The sequence below is a fragment of the Anomaloglossus baeobatrachus genome, chromosome 5, assembly GCF_048569485.1.
Source record: "Anomaloglossus baeobatrachus isolate aAnoBae1 chromosome 5, aAnoBae1.hap1, whole genome shotgun sequence".
In the NCBI taxonomy this organism is placed as follows: domain Eukaryota; kingdom Metazoa; phylum Chordata; class Amphibia; order Anura; family Aromobatidae; genus Anomaloglossus; species Anomaloglossus baeobatrachus.
Window position 1 is genome coordinate 571886987 of NC_134357.1, and position 25055 is coordinate 571912041.

A 25055-nucleotide genomic window follows, 5' to 3' on the forward strand; every position below is an offset into this window, starting at 1 on the left:
CGGATATTCATCTTTCCTCGACCAAGGTCAGCCCGGAACTGCTTTATTTCAACTGAAACATGCCTTGATATAACCTTGGAAAGGGGCATGTCTGGATGTGTTCATTGGTCAGTGGGTTTAACAATGTGTTAGTCCATGAGCTCATTGGTGGGCGTCATCGTAGTCGGGTCTATGTCACCTGAGGCCATCTTGGTGATGCTGATGGGCGGGTCTATAATGTCATCGAGGGCCATCTTGAGTTCCTCCGAAGATTGGCTGGCTTATGTATAGAGAATCAATTTCATTGAACACACTTCTCAAAGTGCTCTGTCCAGAGGTTAATTAAGTATTTGATCTAATGGCTCTCTTCAACAGTCCCCCCCCCTAAATACTTTATTAACCTTCTAACCCTACCGTGGTCGTCTAAAACATCAGCTCTAATGCTTTAACTACAACTCTTTTCATTTTTCTATCTGCTGTGCCTTTGCCTCCCTTGGTACAGACTTTTGATCAGAGAGTCTGATGTACTCGCCCTACTCTGACTGCCTAGCTGGGGACTGTGAAAGACTGAAGGGTACACAGCTTTTCTATATCTACAGAATAACTAACCTCCTGAGCTAGGAAAATGGGAACTGACGTTTCTACTCCTTTCTCAATCATTTTCCATACGCAGGGAAAGACACAACAAACAATAATATTTTTTTCAAACTTACTGATCACATCCCGCACACACAGTTCACAGTGGCATAGGTAATGTCCCAGTCCTTAGAAGAGACTATTTAATGACGAAGAGCTCACCCAGATTTTGAGATTATTCGATTAGAAAGAGTAAGGCAATTGTAAGAATACCGTTATGCTGCAGCTTTTAGCATTACTGTTTCTGAAAGACTGATTCTCAGTCAACATCTGAGTGCTTTCTGCGTCTTCGAGACTTTACTACCTGAATACACCTGATTGTATCACAACACTAATAGATCTCTTCTTGTCTTGGGTCCATAATCTACCACCAGGAGGCCTTTAACAAGTTTCCCTTACACATGGATCCAATTACCTTCAGTAACACAGAGTAGCACTTTTATGGCTTCAAATACCAACAAATAAGACAATACCAGTTACCTACAAGTTTATGTTATCCTTAAAAAGTCACTTAAACCCTTAAACTAATTGGTTGGTTCAGGTCAGATAATGTTTTTCCCACCATAAGCCCTTTTTTGTGTAATGTTCTTGTACCCATTGTTCCCTTATCATGGCTATTTCCCATGTATCACCCCCAATCTAGAAATTATCCATAAGGTTCTATGTGAGATAATCCAGCACTGTGTGTTGTGACCCTTATTCTACTGGTATGATGGACTCTTTACAGCAGCTGTTGACTCCATATGGGTTTTCTCCCAAGCTTCATGGAAATTGCTGTGGTTGGGAAAAGCTGGATCGGTCCATCTGATTTTGACTCATGGCTCATTCTGACTTGTCCTTAGGCTGCACACGTTGCTTTTTTTTCAGCGCGGAAAAAAACGCACCCTCTGGCAGAGGGGAGAATTGTAAACAATGCTTTTTGAGAAAAAGGCATCGAAAACGCATGCGTTTTTCATGCGTTTTTCATGCGTTTTTCATGCGTTTTTTTAGGTGCGTTTTTTAAGACTTGTCAGTGTTAATAAAGTTGGTTGAACACAGACCTTTGGAAAAAAAAACCTGTGATGTCATTTCCTTCTCCACATTCTGTTTGGATAAATGGGAGGGCTTGGAATGGAAGGAGCACCATTTGAATTTTGGAAAAGTTGAAATAAACTTCGCGCACCAAGCCCCTTAGGTACCTATACGTCAGAAAACCCCCACAAGTGACCCCATTTTGGAATCTGCACCCCTCAAGGATTTTATTCAGGAGTATATTAAGCATTTTGAATCCACAGCTACTTCACCCAAAATGTTGCTGTAGCAACAATATTCTCACTTTTAGGCCCGTTTCACACGTCAGTGAAAAACAGTGACGTTTTTCACTGGCGTGTAAAACACGCACATGTCCCTCCGTGTGCCGTGAATCACGGCACACATGGGTTGTCTAAGTGCAATCCGGGCTCCGTTCTCCGTGGCCCGTGATTGCAATTAGAGATTAACTCACCTGCGCCCGCTCCCGCTCTCCATGGTGCTGATCGCTCCCGCGGTGCAGCATCCGGCCGGCGCTGACCCCCACAGCAGCTGCTTCCGGGTCGGCTGTGTCGTGCATCATGAATATGCGCGACAATAATGAGCCGGCTCAGAAGCAGCAGGGAGAACGGGCTGCAGAGGACATCGCTGGACGCCGGGTGAGTTAAAATGATTTTTATTTTAAAAGCACGTTTTTTTTCTGGCACGTGTTTCACGGACCACACCACTGCGTGGTCCGTGGAACATCAGTGATGCCAGAAAAAAATGGACATGTCTCCGTGCGGCAATCACGCACACGCGGGTACGCCGCACGGAGACACGTGCAGTGAAAAATCACTGACGTGTGAGCAGACCCATTCATTATAATGGGTCTGCGTATGTCAGTGATTCTGGTACGTTTAAAAAAAAAGCACAAATGTACCAGAATCACTAACGTGTGAAAGAGGCCTAAGGCTATGTGGCCATGATCCAGCGACACTGCATCTAGTCCACAGTGCCAGCCTACCTGCAGCTGCTTATGCCCACGATTTGGGTTCAGGCTGCTGTGGAGCTCTATGCTACCTGCAGAGAGCACTCTCGTCTCCGCAGCATAAATTGACCTGCTGAGGCTCGGGAAGCTGCGCCACCGGTCAGTTTATGCTGCGGAGAAAAGAAGCACAGTGGGCATGGGATCTCCAAAAATCCTTCCACTGTGCTTCTACTGCACAACGCAGCGTTATGGACGCAGGGAAAACACTCAGCGCCCATAACGCTGCAAACCCTGATTGTGGGCACACAGTCTAAAAAGCGTCAATGGATGAATGGATGTCAAATATATATAACGTCCCACCCCCGCCTGCATATTCTAAGCTGGCACCTTTAGTACCTTTCATGTGGCACTAAAGGGTGCCTAGCTTAGTATTTATCCAATAAAAAAAAAAAAAAAAAATGGCGTGGGGTCCCCCCTATTTTTGATAGCCAGTCAGGGTAAAGCAGACAGCTGTAGCCTGCAAACCACAGCTGGCAGCTTCATCTTGGCTGGTGATCAATTTGGAGGGCTCCCCAGGCTTTTTTTTTTTTATTTATAAATAAAGAATTAAAAAAAAAATAACGTGGGGTCCCCCCAAATTAGATCACCAGCCAAGGTGAAGCTGACAGCTGGGGTCTGGTATTCTCAGGGTGGGAAGAGCCATGGTTATTGGACTCTTCCCAGCCTAAAAATAGCAGGCCGCAGCCGCCCCAGAAGTGGCGCATCCATTAGATGCGCCAATCCTGGCGCTTCGCCCCAACTCATCCCGCGCCCTGGTGCGTTGGCAAACGGGGTAATAAATGGGGTTGATACCAGATGTGTAATGTCACCTGGCATCAAGCCCAGCAATTAGTGATGTCACGGCATCTATCAGATACCCGACATAACTAATTGACAGTTAACAAAGGCAAAAAAAAATGACAAAAAAATTTTTAGTAGAAAAAACACTCCTCAAATCGTTCCCTTGTTCTCCAATTTAATCACAAAATTTGAAAAAAAATGGGTCCGCAGAAATCCATATGGACGTCCCACGTCGGCTCTGGACCTTCTAGAATATGGGGGCACGTTCAGGGAACGTATCCCCCATTTTCTAGGAGGGCAGACCCTCCATTTGAGGAGAGTGGGTGCCAAAAATCTGCACCCACTCTCCCCGGGTCACAGCTGCAGAGTGCGAGCAGCCAGCACAGCTCTCTGAACACAGTGCTGGCTGTCAGCTGCTCTGCACATGTGACCGGCCAGTGTGCACTGTGAAGGAGGAGGGGGCCGCGGGGGATCAGCGCTGCGACCGGACAGGTGAGGGGGAATACCGGGGGAATAAGGGGTGACCGGGCAGGGCCTGGGGGGCATTTTTCTGTCGCATGTGTTATTGCACATGCGACAGAAATCATAGGAGCGGGGCGGCCGGTGCGCTACTGTGCGCGCGGCCATGTTGGATTTTCGGGAGGGGGGTCGGGGTCGGGGCGGGCACTTTGGAGACACTGGGGGCTTTCCTGGACTTTGCCAGGAAGTGAGGTCAACAGGAAACCTCTTGACCTCACTTCCAGGTAAATGCCTGCGTTCTCTGTGCCGACAAAGGCCGCGGACTGCAACAAAAAAGCAGCTCACTGCGGTGTAGCTGCGTTCTGACCCACATCATTGATTCAATGGGGGAGAGAACGCAGCCACAACGCACAAAAGAAGTGACATGCTGCTTTTCTTTCCGCACCGATTTTTGGCATCCAAAACGCTGCGTTTAGAAACGCAGCATGTGCACTGATTTTTCAGCTTTCCCATACACTTTGCTGGGAAAGCTGAACGCATGCAATTTGCCACTGAAACGCTGCGGTTCTAAACGCAGCGTTTCCGCGGTAAAAAACGCAACGTGTGCACACAGCCTTAGGGTATGTGCGCACGTTGCTTTTTACCTGCTTTTTTGCTGCTTTTTCTTCTGCGCTGTTTAATGCCAAAATGGATGTGTTCTTCTATTCAAGCAAAGTCTATGGGAATTTGGGTTTCTTGTTCACACTATGTTGTTCAAAATGCTGCCTTTTTGTGGCAGAACTTTGGTCAAAAACTCATCTTTTCAAAGAAGCAACATGTCAATTGTTTTTGCCATTTGGGTTTTGCACTGCAAAGCTGAGTTTTTGACCAAAGTTCTGCCACAAAAAGGCAGCATTTTGAACAACATAGTGTGAACAAGAAACCCAAATTCCCATAGACTTTGCTTGAATAGAAGAACACATCCATTTTGGCATTAAACAGCGCAGAAGAAAAAGCAGCAAAAAAGCAGGTAAAAAGCAACGTGCGCACATACCCTGACACTGATTTAGGATCGGGAATTGGAGGATACACATGTTTAACACACTATATAGGCAGTTGTATAAGGCTCCTACATCACTAGTCAGGATATCATACTGTATCTGAAGTATCTTTGAGAAATATAATTACGTTGTAGGTGCTAAACCAAAAATATCTTTTATAAAGATCTAATTAAGGAAAAGGTAAACAAGCATTTGTTATGATTTTCAAGCGTCCACCATTATTTTGTGGATCGTTAAATTTTTATGTTTATTCAGCCTTTCCAAATTCCCACAGCTCTGTGGAGGGTGAGGAGTGTGGAAAGCTGCATCAGAAACTAAGGATAAATATATATTATAGGTATCAATTATGCTAAACCAGAAAAACCCTTTAAAGCACAATTTTATTATAATCATTAAAATTACAAACAACATACACCCATGTTTTTCCCCTCTTCACAATGGCAGACATGGGTTCATCAGGGGCATCCACAGGTGAGGACCGCTAGTGTAGCCAGTTTCCTAGCTTGTTCAAAATAGCTGCTAATCCCCAGACACTGTAAGATCTCTATAATCACCTCTGCTATAGAATATGTACTTTTACTACTTTTTAGGAACTCCATTTTTTTTTTTTTTTTTACATACCACCATCATGAGTTTTTCAGCAGTAATGTTATCTGTACTGGATATGTTTCAGAGCAGGCCTTGAATGAAATTCACAGAACATGCACAAAACTCTCTCTATCTATCTATTATATATATAATATATATAATATAAAATCACTTGTTCCTGTAGGGATTTAAGAATGCGAGGAGTGACAAGTGTCACGGACGTGACAGGTGCCACCAAGGTATGGTACTGGTCTGCATTGGTAAAGGACTCTCAACTCCTAGGCCTGTTCACTGCTTCTTTGTTGTCTGCACCTATGCGAGCATCTCCTCCGGCTCCATCAGTCACCGGCTCCTTTGATAACAGGAGAGCCTCCGTCTGGGTTCATGAGCACTCTATGTTCTTTATAGGTTTATCACGTTCACTAGAAAAGATCTGCTGCCTATATCCACATTTGACTATCTTACCCCTTTCCACTCTATGAATCACAGTGATCGCAAATCTTCATCTCGTTCTCCTATTCCGATGGTAGAGGAGGGAGTGGTTCGATTTTTATTACCTCATGTTGCGTAGCCTCAGCATATCCAGTGTAGAATCAACCAGCATCTTGGTATCTGGATCCATCTACGGAAAAACTCCAAATCTGCATTAGCAATGGGCTCATCTGCGATATAATCATGTCATGTTCTGCGACACAGAAAAGGTGAACAGATGGACTCTACATGCCTGGTTCCCACCGTGAAGCATGGAGGAGGAGGTGTGATGGTGTGGAGGTGCTTTGCTGTTGACACTGTTGGGGTTTTATTCAAAATTGAAGGCATACTGAACCAGCATGGCTACCACAGCATCTTGCAGCGGCATGCTATTCCATCCGGTGCGCATTTAGTTGGACCATCATTTATTTTTCAACAGGACAATGACCCCAAACACACCTCCAGGCTGTGTAAGGGCTATTTGACTAAGAAGGAGTGTGATGTGGTGCTACGTCAGATGACCTGTTACAGTTACCAGACCTGAACCCAATCAATATGGTTTGGGGTGAGCTGGACCGCAGAGTGAAGGCAAAACGGCGAACAAGTGGTAAGCATCTCTGGGAACTCCTTCAACACTGTAGGAAGACCATTTCCAGTGACTACCTCTTGAAGCTCATCAAGAGAATGCCAAGAGTGTGCAAAGCAGTAATCAAAGCAAAAGGTGGCTACTTTGAAGAACCTAGAATATAAGACATATTTTCAGTTGTTTCACACTTTTTTAAGTATTTCATTCCACATGTGTTAATTCATAGTTTTGATACCTTCAATGTGAATCTACAATTTTCAGAGTCATGAAAATAAAGAAAACTCTTTGAGAACGTGTGTCCAAACTTTTGGTCTGTACTGTATGTATCTCTAATGTATCCTCCGTTACAGATAAAAAAAAAACTTAAAAATTCAATCGATGAACAAATTAAAAACTGAAAAATGGGTGTGACTTTCCACATCATCTTTCCCCTCTTTTTTTAATCTGTTATCCAAAACATAGTTAGATTCAAAAAGTGTGTGGCCCCAGAGCTCTACATTTAGGCATAAAAGTCACATTGTGTAGATTGTACCTAACCGGGATCACCATAAATATCGCGTTATGTGTAACCTTATAATGGAAAACCATTTCAATGGCTTTTTAACCTTCACTTGGACCAAAGGAATCTGCATTACAATCTTTCTTTCTACAAAAAGAAAACCTGATTCAAGACATTAAATATCATAAACACAGGATACCATAAATCATCCACATACCTTAAACCAAATTATTATAATTATTAATAAATTAGAGTATTAATACAGATTGTAACTAACGCAACACAACATATTTGTAAAATTGAGGATATTATCAGCAAATTGTCGGCATCTCTGTGATAATTTTGTCCATATATACTATAATTTATTTATGTCCATGAAGGGAGAAAGAAAGAACTAGAACAAATAAATGCTGGCCATATTGTTAATCACCATAAAATGCTGATTTGCCATAGAAAATTATCTGACTAACAGACTTCTATGCTCCAATATACAATGGGAAGGAGGTGACGTCGGGCCGGCGCAGAACGCTGGAGGCAGTGGGGAAAGGGCGGGCACGAGATTATGGGCGGGCACTTGCGATGCAATCACAGCGCCGCCCATACTCTCGTGCCTGCGACCACGTCACCAGGCGTCCCGGTGTGCACGGGACCTCGGGCGCAGTGGGCGGCGTTCTGAGGGATGATTTGGAGCATGGGGGACGGCGTAAGATACAGCAACGGACGCCACACGGCCCGCCCCCATGGATAATTTACAAGATTTTCAAACCGAAAGGTACAGTTTTATAAAGTATTTATTTTGGTTGGTTTAAAAGGGGGCACAAAAAGTATAGAAACCTTACTAGAATGCAGCCCACGAGCTGCAGAGGGGGAAACATTTAGGCTGAAAGCCAAATTTCTGATGACAGGTTCCCTTTAAATGTGGGGAAAAAAAAAACATGTTTGGCCTGCTCTTTCACAGCTGGCCCACAATAGATCCCACTGCAAGGTGAGACAAAAATCCTGCTCCACAAGTTTTGTTGTTTTTTTTTTGTTTTTAAAAATGGTTGCTCCTCTCCCCTAAACCAGAAGCAAACAGCTTCTTCAGCTGCAGGACACAAGTAAAATCTCCCTTCTTCCGTTGGATGTTTTTTTTTTTTTCTTCTAAAACATGCAACTCTGAGGATTTATTCTCCCCATTCATAACTGGAATATGTATTATTTACTTATTTATCATGACATCTACCGCAAAGGTACGTTATTTAAATTTTGTTATCTTAATGCTTTCTTAATCTTTCAGATTTAATATTGTAATGAACTTTAACATATTGATCCCTAAGTCTTACACTGCAAATACTCATTTCATCCAATTGCCTACTTCACCTCAATCCAACATGCACACTGGACCCATCTTCCACAGCCACCTCCAGCACAACTACCCAATCATTCAGTATTCAAAATTTTAGTATTTTAAACTTTTACTAATACTTCATGTGTTACGCAGTGGGTGCAGTTTTGTCAGCTTCACTGATTCCTATAGAAAAATGGCCCCCACAGCATGTGATTTCCTTTTCTTTGTTGGGATTGTAGCAGCATGTCGGGGAAGGGGAAACTGTCTTTCTCTCAACCATGCCTCGGCACCATGTGCTTCGTCCACCATATATAAGTCCATGATCTTAGTCTAATTATCTATAAAAAGCACTTATTTTACTGTCTAAGTATATAGTAGTTCACCCAGTCTGTCGTTCAAACATTCCTACAGCACATAGTCTTCCGGTTAATTCACACATCCCCCCCCCCCCCCCCCCCCACACTCATTCCTATCTTTGTCGCTGGCCACCATCTTGGGTGTGAATACAAACACATGCTCCTGTCTAAAAATGGCTGCCACCAGGAACAGAACATGGTTTATCACAGTATTGCGGCCTAGAGTCCCCACATCCACAACAAAGTTTACTCTCATCTGGATTTTTTCGGTCATAACTAGAGCAGGCCCATACCACACCATCGCCTCTTTATGGTGGTGGCAGCTCACAGAGTACATTTTTGTAATATACATAACTTGAAACTCTGTCTTTCTTTTTCCTTTCCCCTTCTACTTAATTCTCTCTATATAGACACTATATAAACTTTCAGAAACCCTTCCCCATGCACAAGCAGCAGATAACAATTCATTGTCTCTAAAACACCTTTTTCCTTCAAAACAATTTCTTCCACACTGTAACCTCCCCCCTTCTGCCATTCCACATTACTAAGCACAAACAAACAAAAAGATAGGGGAGATGCGACGGAGCTATCCGATGGTGGGATAAGAATTAGAAAGATGGAGCTCCAGCAAACCTGCGGCAGGACCCCGAATACAAGGCACTCACCGGGTCCTAGATTGGTGGAATGGTCTGCAGAAGGGATCGGGCGATGAGCACGCAGACCCCCGGAGGGAGAAGGAGCCGACATAGCCCGTTTTTTCGGGACCACAGCGGCGCCGTTGGACACCACCTCAGTTTCTAAGATGGCGCCGGCAGACACTGAGGTAGGAGGGGAGCGCTCACCAGCCCTGCAGCGGAGCGACCTCGCAGCACTCACAAACGGGAACGGACAGGTCAGACTCCAGCTCTAATACAGCCCAGCAGAGCTCCAAGAGGGGGGATAGTGAGGATCCCTTACACCAGCCACAGCAACGCTCCATGGATGGGCTACAGGCAGAACAAGGCTTCAGTTCCCTTGCACCTCAGACCACCGCGGCCACAGGGAACAGATCTGTTGCACCCGGGGAGGAGCCCACAACACCACTATAGCAGCATCCATCACCCAGAAAGCAGAGACCCCCCCCCCCAATTCAGCTAATACCTCCCGCAGAAACAAGGGAGAAAAGAATAAACCAGACCAAACACAGGAGCAGGAGGAGGACTGGGATTGGAAAGCACACATTAGATCAACTCCAACCAGGCAGGAAATGGATTCTCTATTGGGGAAACTGAGGGAGTCCCACAAACAAGATATGGCCTCCATACAGTCAGAGATCAAGCAAATTGACCAGCGGGTAGCAGCAACAGAGGAGGTACAGGAACAGATATTCTCTCATTATAGAATCGCATCAACAAGTTTTATCAGAAGATATTGTACAGATACAAGACATCCTGACTCACTTGGATGACATCGAGAACCGTCACCGACGTAATAACCTACGTATCAGAGGCCTTACTGAAGCGGTGGAACCATCACAGTTAGAAAACTGGGCGCAAAAATGTTTCATAAGTCTCCTCCAACGCGATCCAGAACAACGCATAGAACTGGACCGTATATAAAAAGCCCTTGGCCCTAAATCACCTGACCTGGCTAGACCAAGAGATGTGATATGTCGGATCTACTTCTATAAAGAAAAGGAAGCCATATTACAAAGCTGCAGAGACAAAGGAGCGGGCACATACATAGAGACACCCCTGATTGTTCTACCAGACCTGACACGGAGGACACTGCAACTACGCAAGGCTTTAAGACCACTACTCCAGTCCCTCAAGGATAATGATGTCCCATATCGATGGGGATATCCTTTTCAACTCATAGCAAATTAAAATGGGAAGTTGGCAGTGTTCCGGTCTCTGAGAGATCTTCCCAACTTCTTAGGGACTTTTGAATTGATCAGCCTGCCAGACTGACCGACTCCGGGAGGTCCCACACCTTTACCACTAAGAGAGCAATGGTGACAAGTCCAGAACAGGCGAGCTGGGGGATCCCCTCGAGATGTACACCGTTGATCGTCGCTGACCATCTGGAGAAATGGAGAAGATTTGCTGGAATAGCCCGGAGATGAGACGCATGTTGATTATTCTTGATTGTTTATCAGTTTATAGAGCGTAACTATAGCATTCTTTCCCTTCCCTTCCCACCTCTCCTTACCCCTCAATACCTCTCTGCCTCCCCCCCCCCCCTTATATTTTCTCTTTCTCTTTTTCCCCTTCTCTCCATATTTCCCCTTGCTCTGTATTTCCCCCACTTCCCTATACCCCCTTTATTACCTCTCCCTTCCCTACACAAATGTATATACTACGCACCTCACCCCAATTCACTTGCCCCCCCTCACCTCTTGGCCACGACCCATACCCCTACACATACCCCCTTCACCTCACCATTTAACCCTCCAACCTTTCCCTACCTCTCTTTTTCTATACGTCCTTTTCTTTCACATCTCTATATACATTTTGCGCCCCCTATCATCTTAACCTTACCTAGCTCTCTACCTTAATCTCGCCCCTTTGTCTTATGCTATCTCTATCCTTCCATTGTTCTCTCCCCCTCTCCTCTCTTCCAGTTTTGATTTGATATTGAACTCTGGTTTGATTACATTTTATAAGTTGGATGTCTTGTGTCTCATACTTTATATGTATCAAATGTTTAAAGGTCTGAGAAAAAAGTTACCGACCAACACTGGACCGCATGTGCGGGGTATAGCCCATATTACATGTGGGGATGTGTTGCAGATGCAGGGGAGCTCTTGAAGTGCCAAAAGCTTCCCCGTACCTCTCTTAGGGATGTGTCAAAGTGCCACATTAGACAATAGTCTATTAAATACATAGGAGCAGTAGGCTTGCTTGTCCTACTCAATTTACCTACCTCTTCTCCTTTTTAGCTACCCTACCTTTTCTCTCTCTTTTTTTTTTTTTTTTTTTTCACTCTCTCGTGCCCCTTTCTGTGATGCCGCACTTAAACTTTTGTACCTACAATACTAAAGATATGCATAAGCCTGAAAAGAGAAGTCAGATTTTATATCACGTCCACAGGAAGGGAGTTAAAATAGCACTCTTCAAAGAGACACACTTCATAGCCTCTAACACACCTAAATGTAAAACCAAACATTTCCCGACGTGGTGCCATAGCCCACACTCCAGCCGGAAGGTATGTGGGGTATCCATTGCCTTCCACAAAACATTTCAACCGTTAATTCTCGACACGCTCATTGGGCCGGAGGGACACTGGCTATTTCTTAAAATATCTTTTTTGAACAGCACTTACACTATTGCTAATGTCTATTTCCCCAATCAGGGCCAGGTAACGTTTGGACTGGAGATCTTGGAGAAGCTAGCAGTTTGCGGGTGGCACCCATATCATCTTGGGAGGAGATTTCAACCTCATCTTGGATCCAGCCCTGGATTCGTCCTCTGGTAGGTCCGCAATCCCCTTCTCTGCACTACGTAGATTAAAAAGAGAACTGACATCCCTTAGATTAGTGGACCTTTGGAGGGTCTTACATCCCGGAGTCAGAGACTACAGCTTTCATTCAACAGTACATAGCAGCTATACCAGACTGGACCACATTTTCATATCCCATGACTTACTAGACAAATCCCCGGGCTGCTCGATGGATGTCTTCCTTTGGTCGGATCATGCGCCAGTATATGGGGAAGTTGGGGTAAGAGATAGAGGGGGAGTGGGACACACTGGGAGACTCAACGACAATCTGCTCAGCAGTGTGTAGAGCAGAGGTCTCAAACACGCGGGCCGCATGCGGCCCCTGAGGCTGCTTGTTGCGGCCCACAGACCCCGTGACGGGGGGAGATGGTGGGGGGACACTTTCCGTCTATTCTGCAGCACTCGGGCCGATTTCCAGGGACCGCGCGGTGCTCAGCTGTTAGCCGCATTTTGCTGGCTGCCGGCTCTTTAAGCCCACACAGTGGCAGCTCAGCAGCGTGCAGGAGGAAGTTAATCTGTGGGCGGAGTCAGCTTCTCGTCCCACAGCTGAAGAGAGACGAGACAAGCCACAGCACTGCAGTCAGCGTCCCACAGAAGTATGTGAGCCCCCTGTAAATGTATGGCCCCCTGCAGACCTGTGTGAGCCCCCAGTTCTGTATGCCCCCTGCTGACCTGAGTGAGACCCCAGTACTGTATGCCCCCTGTAGACCAGTGTGAGCCTCCCGTACTGTATGTCCCCTGGAGACCTGTGTGAGCCCCCAGTACTGTATGGCCCCTTGCAAACTTGTGTGAGCCCCCAGTACTGTATGCCCCCATGCAGACCTGTGTGAGACCCCAGTACTGTATGCCCCCCTGCAAACCTGTGAGACCCCAGTACTGTATGCCCCCCTTCAGACCTGTGTGAGCCCCCAGTACTGTATGCCCCCTGCAGGCCTGTGTGAGTCCCCAGTACTGCATGGCCCGTGTGCAGACCTGTGTGAGCGCCCTGTATTGTATGCCCCCCTGTGAAGACCTGTGTTTATCCCCAGTACAGTATGTGCCTGCAGATGTGTGAGCCCCCAGTACTGTATAGACCCTGTGTAGACCAGTGTGAGCCCTCAGTACTGTATGCCCCCAGTAACCTCTATGCCCCTCCATTAACATGTATTCCCCCCGTAATGTCTTTGCCCCCAGCCTCCCCTGTGATGTATACCGTATTTTTCGCTTTATAAGACGCACCTGAATATAAGATGCACCCCCAAATTTGGTGAAGGAAAAGATAATTTTTTTTTTTTTTGTTAAATGGGATCCATCTTATAATGCCAGTGTCCGTCTAACAAATCATATAGGGTATATGTCCCTCATAGCCCCCATCCTAAAATTAGCCCCCTTAATCTGGATATGGCCCCCTTATATTGAATATAGCCCCCTTGTGATGGCACACGTTCCCCTGTGCTGCCTATGGCCCCGTATGGATTGAACACGTTCCCTGTGCTGCCTATGGCCCCCTATGGATTGCATACATTCCCCTGTGCTGCCTATGGCCCACTATGGATTGAACAAGTCCCCCTGTGCTGCCTATGGCCCACTATGGATTGAACAAGTCCCCCTGTGTTAGAGATCGCCCTATGCTGCTGCCCATAGTAAAATAAAACACTCTTTCCTTACCTCCTCCAGCGCTGATCTCCCTCCTGTCTCCCTCCGTGCTTCTGTTCCTCCACCTCCTGGTCCTTGGTGGCGGTCATGTGATCGGTACAGCAGAGTGAGATCATCTCTGCGTGCCTGATCACAGTGGAAGCAGGGACACCGGGGAGAAATGCTGGAGGAGGTAAGTAAAGCTTTTTTATTTTAGAATGAGCAGCAGCATGGGGGCCATATCTAACACAGGGGGTGCGGTTTCAGCACCACGGAGATGGACAGCAGCTGTGCATATTATATGAGCGGGAGCAGGAGATCTAACACTGCCGCCCGCAGCGTTCACCTGCCCCCAGCAGCGCTCCAGAGCTGCCCCACCTCCCCTGGACCCTGCAGTGTGTGTATGTATGTGTATATATATATATATATATATATATATATATATATATATATATATATATATATATATTTTACAGTTATGTCCAGAAATATTTGGACAGTGACACAATTTTCGCGAGTTGGGCTCTGCATGCCACCACATTGGATTTGAAATGAAACCTCTACAACAGAATTCAAGTGCAGATTGTAACGTTTAATTTGAAGGTTTGAACAAAAATATCTGATAGAAATTGTAGGAATTGTACACATTTCTTTACAAACACTCCACATTTTAGGAGGTCAAAAGTAATTGGACAAATAAACCAAACCCAAACAAAATATTTTTATTTTCAATATTTTGTTGCGAATCCTTTGGAGGCAATCACTGCCTTAAGTCTGGAACCCATGGACATCACCAAACGCTGGGTTTCCTCCTTCTTAATGCTTTGCCAGGCCTTTACAGCCGCAGCCTTCAGGTCTTGCTTGTTTGTGGGTCTTTCCGTCTTAAGTCTGGATTTGAGCAAGTGAAATGCATGCTCAATTGGGTTAAGATCTGGTGATTGACTTGGCCATTGCAGAATGTTCCACTTTTTTGCACTCATGAACTTCTGGGTAGCTTTGGCTGTATGCTTGGGGTCATTGTCCATCTGTACTATGAAGCGCCGTCCGATCAACTTTGCGGCATTTGGCTGAATCTGGGCTGAAAGTATATCCCGGTACACTTCAGAATTCATCCGGCTACTCTTGTCTGCTGTTATGTCATCAATAAACACAAGTGACCCAGTGCCATTGAAAGCCATGCATGCCCATGCCATCACGTTGCCTCCACCATGTTTTACAGAGGATGTGGTGTGCCTTGGATCATGTGCCGTTCCCTTTCTTCTCCAAACTTTTTTCTTCCCATCATTCTGGTACAGGTTGATCTTTGTCTCATCTGTCCATAGAATACTTTTCCAGAACTGAGCTGGCTTCATGAGGTGTTTTTCAGCAAATTTAACTCTGGCCTGTCTATTTTTGGAATTGATGAATGGTTTGCATCTAGATGTGAACCCTTTGTATTTACTTTCATGGAGTCTTCTCTTTACTGTTGACTTAGAGACAGATACACCTACTTCACTGAGAGTGTTCTGGACTTCAGTTGATGTTGTGAACGGGTTCTTCTTCACCAAAGAAAGTATGCGGTGATCATCCACCACTGTTGTCATCCGTGGACGCTCAGGCCTTTTTGAGTTCCCAAGCTCACCAGTCAATTCATTTTTTCTCAGAATGTACCCGACTGTTGATTTTGCTACTCCAAGCATGTCTGCTATCTCTCTGATGGATTTTTTCTTTTTTTTCAGCCTCAGGATGTTCTGCTTCACCTCAATTGAGAGTTCCTTAGACCGCATGTTGTCTGGTCACAGCAACAGCTTCCAAATGCAAAACCACACACCTGTAATCAACCCCAGACCTTTTAACTACTTCATTGATTACAGGTTAACGAGGGAGACGCCTTCAGAGTTAATTGCATCCCTTAGAGTCCCTTGTCCAATTACTTTTGGTCCCTTTAAAAAGAGGAGGCTATGCATTACAGAGCTATGATTCCTAAACCCTTTCTCCGATTTGGATGTGAAAACTCTCATATTGCAGCTGGGAGTGTGCACTTTCAGCCCATATTATATATATAACTGTATTTCTGAACATGTTTTTGTAAACAGCTAAAATAACATAACTTGTGTCACTGTCCAAATATTTCTGGCCCTGACTATATATATATATATATATATATATATATATATATATATATATATATATATATATATATATATATATATATATATATATATATATATATATATATATATTGATATAAAATTGTGAGGCAGTGACAGGGGTAATATTTGAAGACCGCTATGTGTCCCCCAGAATGTGTCTGGAAACCCTCTGAGTTTGCTATAGCTATTACGGGGAGTATAGCACAAAGGGTAACAGGGAGACAGATCCCTCCTCCCAGTCCAGGTTTTGTAGCAATCCTCATGTCCAGCATTTTCATTTAAATCTGGCAAAACACATCAGGGTGTGTCTCATTTGAGAGCCAGGGTTGATGAAGCTACCACATGCTGTGTGAGCTGAGCTGGCTCTTTGTGGAGTGAACACAGGCCAAGAGTGTGAGCCTAGGAGAACCTTAACAAGACCCCTGCGGTTAACGGGGTCCTAAGGTAACAAGACTTTTTATACCAAAGTTTTGTCTATATGCACCAGCTGTGATCCGGAAGAGACTTTGATTGTTGGAAATTGGATCTATTTATGCTGCAACAATAAATAGACTGTTGGTGTGAACATGCTGCTGCCTCACGTTTTTGCCCAAGCAACGCCGCTACCTCACATTATGGTGGAGAATGCGGGCATGGCAGCCTGGTTGCTAAGGGCAATGGCCTAAGATGTACTTCCCTGGAAAAGAAGAAAAAAAATGGGATCGGCGGGTCCACGAAGCTTGCAGGCATTGCAGCCTGGTTGCTAGGGGCAACAACCCAGTTTCCACATGTTTATGATCAAGCCTGCAAAGTTACAGTTTAACTCAGCAGTCACCATGGAGGATCTTGTAAAGCAGCTGGCCCAGTCTAGTGCTCAACTACAGCAGGCTTTTGCACAAACCAGTGCACAACCGCAACAGGCTAATGCTTACCAGCAGTGAACACGCTGCTGCCTCACGTTTTTGCCCAAGCAACGCCGCTACCTCACAAAATATATATATATATATATATATATATATATATATATATATATATATATATATATATATATATATATATATATATATATATATATATATATATATATATATATATATATATATATATATATATATATACACACCCCCGTATATTCGGCTTATAAGACGCACCCCCTTCTTTCCCCCAACATTTGGGGGAACAGAAGTGCGTCTTATAAAGCGAAAAATACGGTATACAGCAGTGTCATTGTGCACTGTGCGTGGCCATGTTTTTTAATGTGACCGCCATTACGTAGTCACATGCCCAAAATGAGCTGATGGGAGACAAGAGGGGAGGTGAGTGAGGCTGCTGGCTTCCCCATATTAAAAATATCTGTAATGTGTCTGTGTGCATGCATGATGTATATATCTATGTATGTCAGTGTATATGACTGTGTATAGATTTATGTCTATTTATATGTGTGTTTGTGAATTTGTCTTCAAATATGTATGTGCATGTATGCCTGTATGTGTATGTATCTGTGTATGTACGTCTCTACGTGAAGATGGGGCCCACTGAGACTCTTTTGCCCGGGCCCCACAAAAACCTGGAGCCGGCCCTGCAGGTACGTGCTCACGATCAGGACCCCCACGTCCTGGATGCAGTGAGTCCTGACCTGCGGGGCCGCAAGTCTCCTCTGTAGGAAACCGCAGCTGCTCGCGATCAGGGTTCGGGGTGCTGTGGTCTCCTCGCTGTGTTCTCCCTAGGAAGTGCACGCGACTCAGAGTCCGTAGCATAAATAAATTCACATGCTGCGGCCTCTGCCAGCCGCACCGCAGGTCAGTTTTCACTGCGGGACGCACAAGCACAGTGGACATGGGATTTTTAGAAATCCCGTCCACTCTGTACAGTACATCACAGCGTTTTGGACGCAGCTGAAACATGCTGCATCCAAAACACCGCAAATACTGATCGTGGGCACGGAGGAAAGGTGAGGAGAATTTTTTTTTTTTGCACATTACTAAAGGATAGCCACAATACTAATACTGCAGGGCACAATACTACAAGGATGCGCACAATACTATAAGGATGGGCACAATACTGCATGACACAATACTACAGGACACAATACCACAGGGATGAGCACAGTACCACAGGACACAATACTGCAAGACACAAGGATGGGCATAATACTACAAGGATGGGCACAATACTACAAGGATGAGCACAGTACCAAAGGACACAATACTGCATGGCACAAGGATGGGCACAATACTACAAGGATGGGCACAATACTACAGGGCACAATACTACAAGGATGAGAACAATCCTACTGGACACAATAGCACAAGGATGAGCATAATACTACTGGGCACAATGCTACAAGGATGAGCACCTTACTACAGGGCACACAGATGGGGACATTACTACAAAGATGTTGGCTACGATTACTATATGATGCTGCTAATTTTAAAACAATATTACAAGAAGGTGATAAAATTCAAAATAAAGCATGATTTTTTTTGCCATTAAAAATCCTTTTTTATTTAGAGACTTAACTAAACAAAAAAGTGCAGGTTTGTTATAATAAACAAGCAAAAAATGTTCAAAAAAGGGATCCAAAAGGCGTATACAAAAAAAAAACATGAATTCCTTAAAAATATCAGTTTGTCCTGCCCATACACCCAGCTGAGTTTGAGACCCCTGGTCTAGAGGATATCCACAAAACTATTACAAACTTCAAAATAGCTTATGCGACGGACCCTACACCTGACCCGATTTAAGTGGGAAGCGTTAAAATGCATGATTCGGGGGGTTTGCATATCTCATGGATCCAGGATTAAAAAAGAAAGTGCAAGGGAACTAAAAGAACTGCTGCTGCAGCTGGTTCATAAAGAAATGATAAATAAGTCCAGATCCAGCGATATCCTTAACCTCTTCAGCCCCCAGCCTATTTTGACCTTACTGACCTCGCCATTTTGCGCAAATCTGACCAGTGTCCCTTTATGAGGTTATAACTCTGGAACACTTCAACGGATCCTAGCGATTATGACATTGTTTTTTTTGTGACATATTGTACTTCATGAAAGTGGTAAATTTAGGCCGATATTTTTTTGTGTTCATTTTTGAAAACTTCGGAAATTTCTCAAAAATTTTGAAAATTGCGCAATTTTTGAAATTTTATGCCCATAAATTTGAGAGTTATGTCACAAAATAGTTAATAAGTAACATTTCCCATGTGTCTACTTTACACCAGAGCAATTTTCAAACAAAATTTTTTTTGTCAGGAAGTTAGAAGGGGTCAAAGTTCATCAGCAATTTCTCATTTTTCCAACAAAATTTACTAAAAACTTTTTTTAGGGACCGCATCACATTTGAAGTGACTTTGAGAGGCCTAGGTGAAAGGAAATACCCAAAAGTAACCCCATTCTAAAAACTGCACCCCTCAGGCTACTCAAAACCATATCCAGGAAGTTTATTAACCCTTTAGATGCTTCACAAGAATCAAAGCAATGTGGAAGGAAAAAATGAAAATTTACTTTTTTACACAAAAATGTTACTTTAGCCATAAAATTTAGCATTTTCACAAGGGAATCAGGAAAAATTACACAATAAAATTTGTGCAATTTCTCCTGAGTACACCGATACCTCATATGTGGTGGAAATCACTTGTTTGGGTGCACGACAGGGCTCGGAAGGCAAGAAGCGCCATTTAACTTTTCAAACGCAAAATTGTCTGGAATAGTTAGCAGATGCCATGTTGCGTTTGGAGATCCCCTGAGGTGCCTAAACAATGGAGCTCCCCCACAAGTGACCCCATTTTGGAAACTAGACACCTCGTGGAATTTTTTTTGATGTTTAGTGAGCCCTTTGAACCCCTGGGGTCTTCACAGAAGTTTATAACGTTGAGCCGTGAAAATATATATTTTTTTACCACAAAATTGTTAAATCAACCAGGTAGCTTTTTTTTCACAAGTGTATCAGGAAAAATTACACCATAAAATTTATTATGCAATTTCTCCTGAGTACACCGATACCTCATATGTGGTGGAAATCAAGTGTTTGGGTGCACAACAGGGCTCGGAAGGCAAAGAGCGTCATTTGACTTTTGGAGCTAATTTTCTATTCAAAAAGTCAAATGGCACTCCTTCCCTTCCGAGACCTGCCGTGCACCCAAACAGTGGTTTATGACCACATATGAGGTATCTGTGTACTCAGGAGAAATTGCCCAATAAATGTTAGGATACATTTTATCCTGTTGCCCATGTGAAAATGAAAAAAAAAAATGAGGCTAAAAGAAAATTTGTGAAAAAAAAAAAAGTACTTTCATTTTTCAGATCAATTTTGTGAAGCACCTGGAGGTTCAAAGTACTCACTATGCATCTAGATAAGTTCCTTGGGAGGTCTAGTTTACAAAATGGGGTCACTTGTGGGGGAGCACCAATGTTTAGGCACACAGGGGCTCTCCATACGCGACATGGTGTCTTGCTAACAATTTGAATGGAAAATTAGCTCCAATTATTTACGGACATCATGTGGCGTATGGAGAGTATGTAGTGTATGTCAGGTTGGTGTGTGTGTGTGTAGTGTAGTATACGTCAGGTTGGTGTGTGTGACGTTTACCACACAGACATCAACCTGACGTACACTACAACCCACACCAAACTAACATACACTACACCACACACACCAACCTGACTTAGTGTAGGTCAGGTTGATATGTGTGTGGTGTAGTGTATGTCAGGTTGGTATGTGTGGTGTAGTATACACCACACACACTATCCTGACATACACCAAACACCAACCTAACGTACACTAAGTCAGATTGGTGTGCAGTGTGGTATAAGATAGTGTACATCAGGTTGTTGTGTGTCAGGTTGATGTGTGGTGTAGTATACAACACACACACACACACACTACCTGATGTACACTACAACACACACCAACCTGACGTACACTATACCACACCACATACCAACCTGACGTAGTGTATTTCAGGTTAGTGTGGTGTAATGTACGTCAGTTTGGTGTGTGTGGTTTAGTGCACTAGCACTAGGTTGGGGGTTACTCACTTTACTGTGGGTCTTCCTCCATGGCCTCCGACTCTTCTCCTCCCAGCCTCCGACTCTTCTCCTCCCAGCCTCCAGACGATTTCTTGTCCTGCAATGTTGAGTCTGTGTCACTGGAGAGGAAGAGTGGGAGAAATAGAGAAAAGTAGGGTGCTCTCCCTCAATATCAGCTTGGGAGGTATATGCCTCGTCATCTCAGTACACCCTTTGTAACTGGGATGAGCGGGACATTTTGTGTGCTGTGTGCATGTGTAAAAAATCCCCTAAACTTTATTCTAGTGTGCGTTTGTATGTGCGAGTGTTTGGCAAAACTTTTTACTGCAGGAGGGGGCTGTCAGGCGCGAGGAGCTGTCAGGCGCGGGGCTGAGGAGATGCAGGAGGCAGCAGCAGCAGGGGGGTGAGATTACTGGGGCAGGGGGGGTGAGATCACTGGGACAGGGGGGGTGAGATCACTGGGACAGGGGGGGTGAGATCACTGGGACAGGGGGGTGAGATCACTGGGACAGGGGGGTGAGATCACTGGGACAGGGGGGGTGAGATCACTGGGGCAGGGGGGGTGAGATCACTGGGGCAGGGGGGGTGAGATCACTGGGGCAGGGGGGGTGAGATCACTGGGGCAGGCGGGCTGAGATCACTGGGGCAGGGGGGGTGAGATCACTGGGGCAGGGGGGGTGAGATCACTGGGGCAGGGGAGGTAAGATCACTGGGGCAGGGGGGGTGATCACAGAGCTGGGGGGGTGATAATAGAGCTGGGGGGGTGATAATAGAGCTGGGGGGGTGATAATAGAGCTGGGGGGTGATAATAGAGCTGGGGGGTGATAATAGAGCTAGGGGGGTGATTACTGGGGCGGGAGGGTGATTACTGGGGCGGGGAGGTGATTACTGTGGCGGGAGGGGCAGATTACTGGCAGGGGCAGGGGTCCTCACAGTAAGCACGCTGGCAGCAGGCTGTCAGAAGCAGAGCAGTGAGGGATCACAGGGCAGGGGGGAGCCGAGGTCGGAGTGGGGAGTGCAATCGGACAACGGGAGGGAGCAAAGATCGGGGGGGGGGGGCGAAGATCGGGGTGGGAGTGCGGGGTTGGAATTGGATGGCAGGGGGAGTGGAGGACAGCAGAAGGGAGCTTTTCTTAACTGGCAGTGCGGTGATCAGTGGCGGCAGATCCTGGCAGCGCGGTGATCACGATGGCGACGGCAGCAGGGGACCTCCCTCTTCACCTTTCACGGCCAGGATGAAGCTGAAGGGGGAGGGCACCCACTGGTCACACCGCCACTCCACAGCTGATTGGAGGGATAGCATCACATGGACGCTAGCTCCAATCAGATCGGGGAGGGGGGGTGACACAGAGGTCTCCCTGCTCCATCCAATGGCAGATATTACATCATCAGCCATGGCTGCATTGTAATATTTCACCAAGTTTCATTGGTGAAATATTACAATCGTTCTGATTGAATGTGAAAGTGACACTTTCAACAGCCAATCAGAGCGATCGTAGCCACGGGGGGGCAAAGCCACCCCCCTGGGCTCAACTACAAGTCCTTATGTACCTGCAGCGCTGGTGAGATTTCAGTGAACCCTGTCACCAGCGCTGCAGGAACGGAAGCCCGCCATGACGCATACGGTGTGTCAAAGGTCGGGAAGGCACAAACTTTCATGACACATATGGTGCGTCAAGCGTTGGGAAGGGGTTAATGATCAGTGCTATAGCTGCACTGATCATGGCTGGATTTCAATGTTTCAGCCATTTTCAATGGCCGAAACATTACAGTGGCTGTGATTGGCTGAGCGGCGTTCGTCAGCCAATCACAGCCTCTGTAGACTCGGGGAGGAGGCACCACCCCTCCTGAGGTCAGGCAGAAGTTCCCTCCTTCCCGAATCTCTCACCCTCCCCGATCTGCTGTCCCCTCCACCATCTCTCACCCCCCCCGATCTGCTTTCCGCTCTCTCCCATCTCTCACCCTCCCTGATCTGCTGCCTGCTCTCTCCCATCCTCTTCATCTGCTGCCCTCTCCCCCACCTCCCACCCTCCCTGATCTGCTGCCTGCTCCACCCCCCGATCTGCTGTCCCCTCCATCCCCTCTCACCCTCCCCGATCTGCTGCCCTTTCCACCACCTCTTACCCTGATCTGCTGCCCACCCTCCCATCCTCCACCGCTCCTCCATCCACTGCGCCCTCTCCCATCCTCTGCCGCCCTCTCCCATCCTCTGCTGCCCTCTCCCATCCTCTGCCGCCCTCTCCCATCCTCTGCCGCCCTCTCCCATCCTCATCTGCTGCCCTCTCCCCCACCTCCCACCCTCCCTGATCTGCTGCCTGCTCCACCCCCCGATCTGCTGTCCCCTCCATCCCCTCTCACCCTCCCCGATCTGCTGCCCTTTCCACCACCTCTTACCCTGATCTGCTGCCCACCCTCCCATCCTCCACCGCTCCTCCATCCTCTGCCGCCCTCTCCCATCCTCTGCTGCCCTCTCCCATCCTCTGCCGCCCTCTCCCATCCTCTGCCGCTCTCTCCCATCCTCTGCCGCCCTCTCCCATCCTATGCCTCCCTCTCCCATCCTCTGCCGCCCTCTCCCATCCTCTGCCGCCCTCTCCCATCCTCTGCCGCCCTCTCCCATCCTCTGCCGCCCTCTCCCATCCTCTGCCGCCCTCTCCCATCCTCTGCCGCCCTCTCCCATCCTCTGCCGCCCTCTCCCATCCTCTGCCGCCCTCTCCCATCCTCTGCCGCCCTCTCCCATCCTCTGCCGCCCTCTCCCATCCTCTGCCGCCCTCTCCCATCCTCTGCCGCCCTCTCCCATCCTCTGCCGCCCTCTCCCATCCTCTGCCGCACTCTCCCATCCTCTGCCGCACTCTCCCATCCTTCGCCGCGCCTCCATCCGCCGCGCACTCTCCCATCCTCCATCCATCTTTTTTTACTTCCCACCTAGTCCCCCCCTTTTTTGCAGCACATCCATGCGTGCATCCTACTTTTTTTTCTGTAAACTGAGAAAGAAATACAAATAAACTTTGTTTAGGGCCAGTAAAATTATACTGTAGTAATCGTCAACTACAGTATTTTTTACTGAATATTGTAAGGGTCAGCCCAGTGCCACACATGAGAGCGTTGCACGAGTCTCACATCGCATCATCCGGCACGGTCGTTGTCTTCCAGACAGGAGTGTGCGGCTGTGCCAGGTGATGCGATGCGAGATTCGTGCATCGCTCTCACACGTGGCACTTGCCTTAAGCCCGCTTTCCACAGTGCAATGTATCTTACAATGTGTCGGCGGGGTCACGTCGTAAGTGACGCACATCCGGCATTGTAAGTTACATTGCAGTGTGTGACAGGTACGTGCGATTGCGATTGAACGTTAAAACGTTCATCGCATGCACATCGTTCATTTCTCTAGAATTGAACGTCAGATTGTTCAACGTTCCCGGGGTAGCACACATCGCAGTGTGTGACACCCCGGGAACGATGAACAGATCTTACCTGTGTCCTGCGGCTCCCGGCCCACAATACGGAAGGAAGGAGGTGGGCAAGATGTTTACCCTCCGCTTGTATTGGCCGGCTGCTGCGTGACGTCGATGTGACGCCGAACGTCCCTCCCACTCCAGGAAGTGGATGTTCGCCGCCCACATCGAGGTCGTATAGAAGGTAAGTACGTGTGACGGGGGTTAATCGTTTGTGCGGCACGTTCAACAAATTGAACGTGCCACACATACGATGGGGGCGTTGCAAATCACATACGATATCGTATGCGAAATTGCAATGTGTAAAGCAGGCTTTAATGTCAGTTGCAGGCGCTCATATTATTATTTTTTTTTTTACTGACGTCCGTATTTTTTATTTTGCCAAACTATTTTTTTTGTATGGGGGAGAGGTCTAGTTTCCAAAATGGGGTCACATTTGGGGGAGCTCCATTGTTTAGGCACCTCAGGGGGTCTCCAAACGCAACATGGCGTCTGCTAATCATTCCAACCAATTTTGCTGTGAAATGGCGCTCCTTCTCTTCTGAGCCCTGCCGTGCGCCCAAACAATTGATTTCCACCACATATGAGGTATCTGTGTACTCAGGAGAAATTGCA

The 25055-nt window shown here is 46.3% G+C and overlaps 2 protein-coding genes across 3 annotated transcripts in view; both read left to right on the forward strand.

Moving 5' to 3' along the window:
- LOC142312397 (uncharacterized) overlaps window positions 1–25055 on the forward strand; it is a 161981-nt gene that overhangs the window by 116044 nt on the left and 20882 nt on the right. The window lies entirely within an intron of this gene.
- The window catches only part of LOC142312385 (oocyte zinc finger protein XlCOF8.4-like), a 52976-nt gene that overhangs the window by 8866 nt on the left and 19055 nt on the right, over window positions 1–25055 (forward strand). For both annotated transcript variants that reach the window (XM_075351326.1, XM_075351327.1), the window contains exon 2: window positions 12093–12211. The gene's annotated coding sequence lies outside the window, so the exon portion shown is untranslated. The remainder of the gene's footprint in view (window positions 1–12092; window positions 12212–25055) is intronic.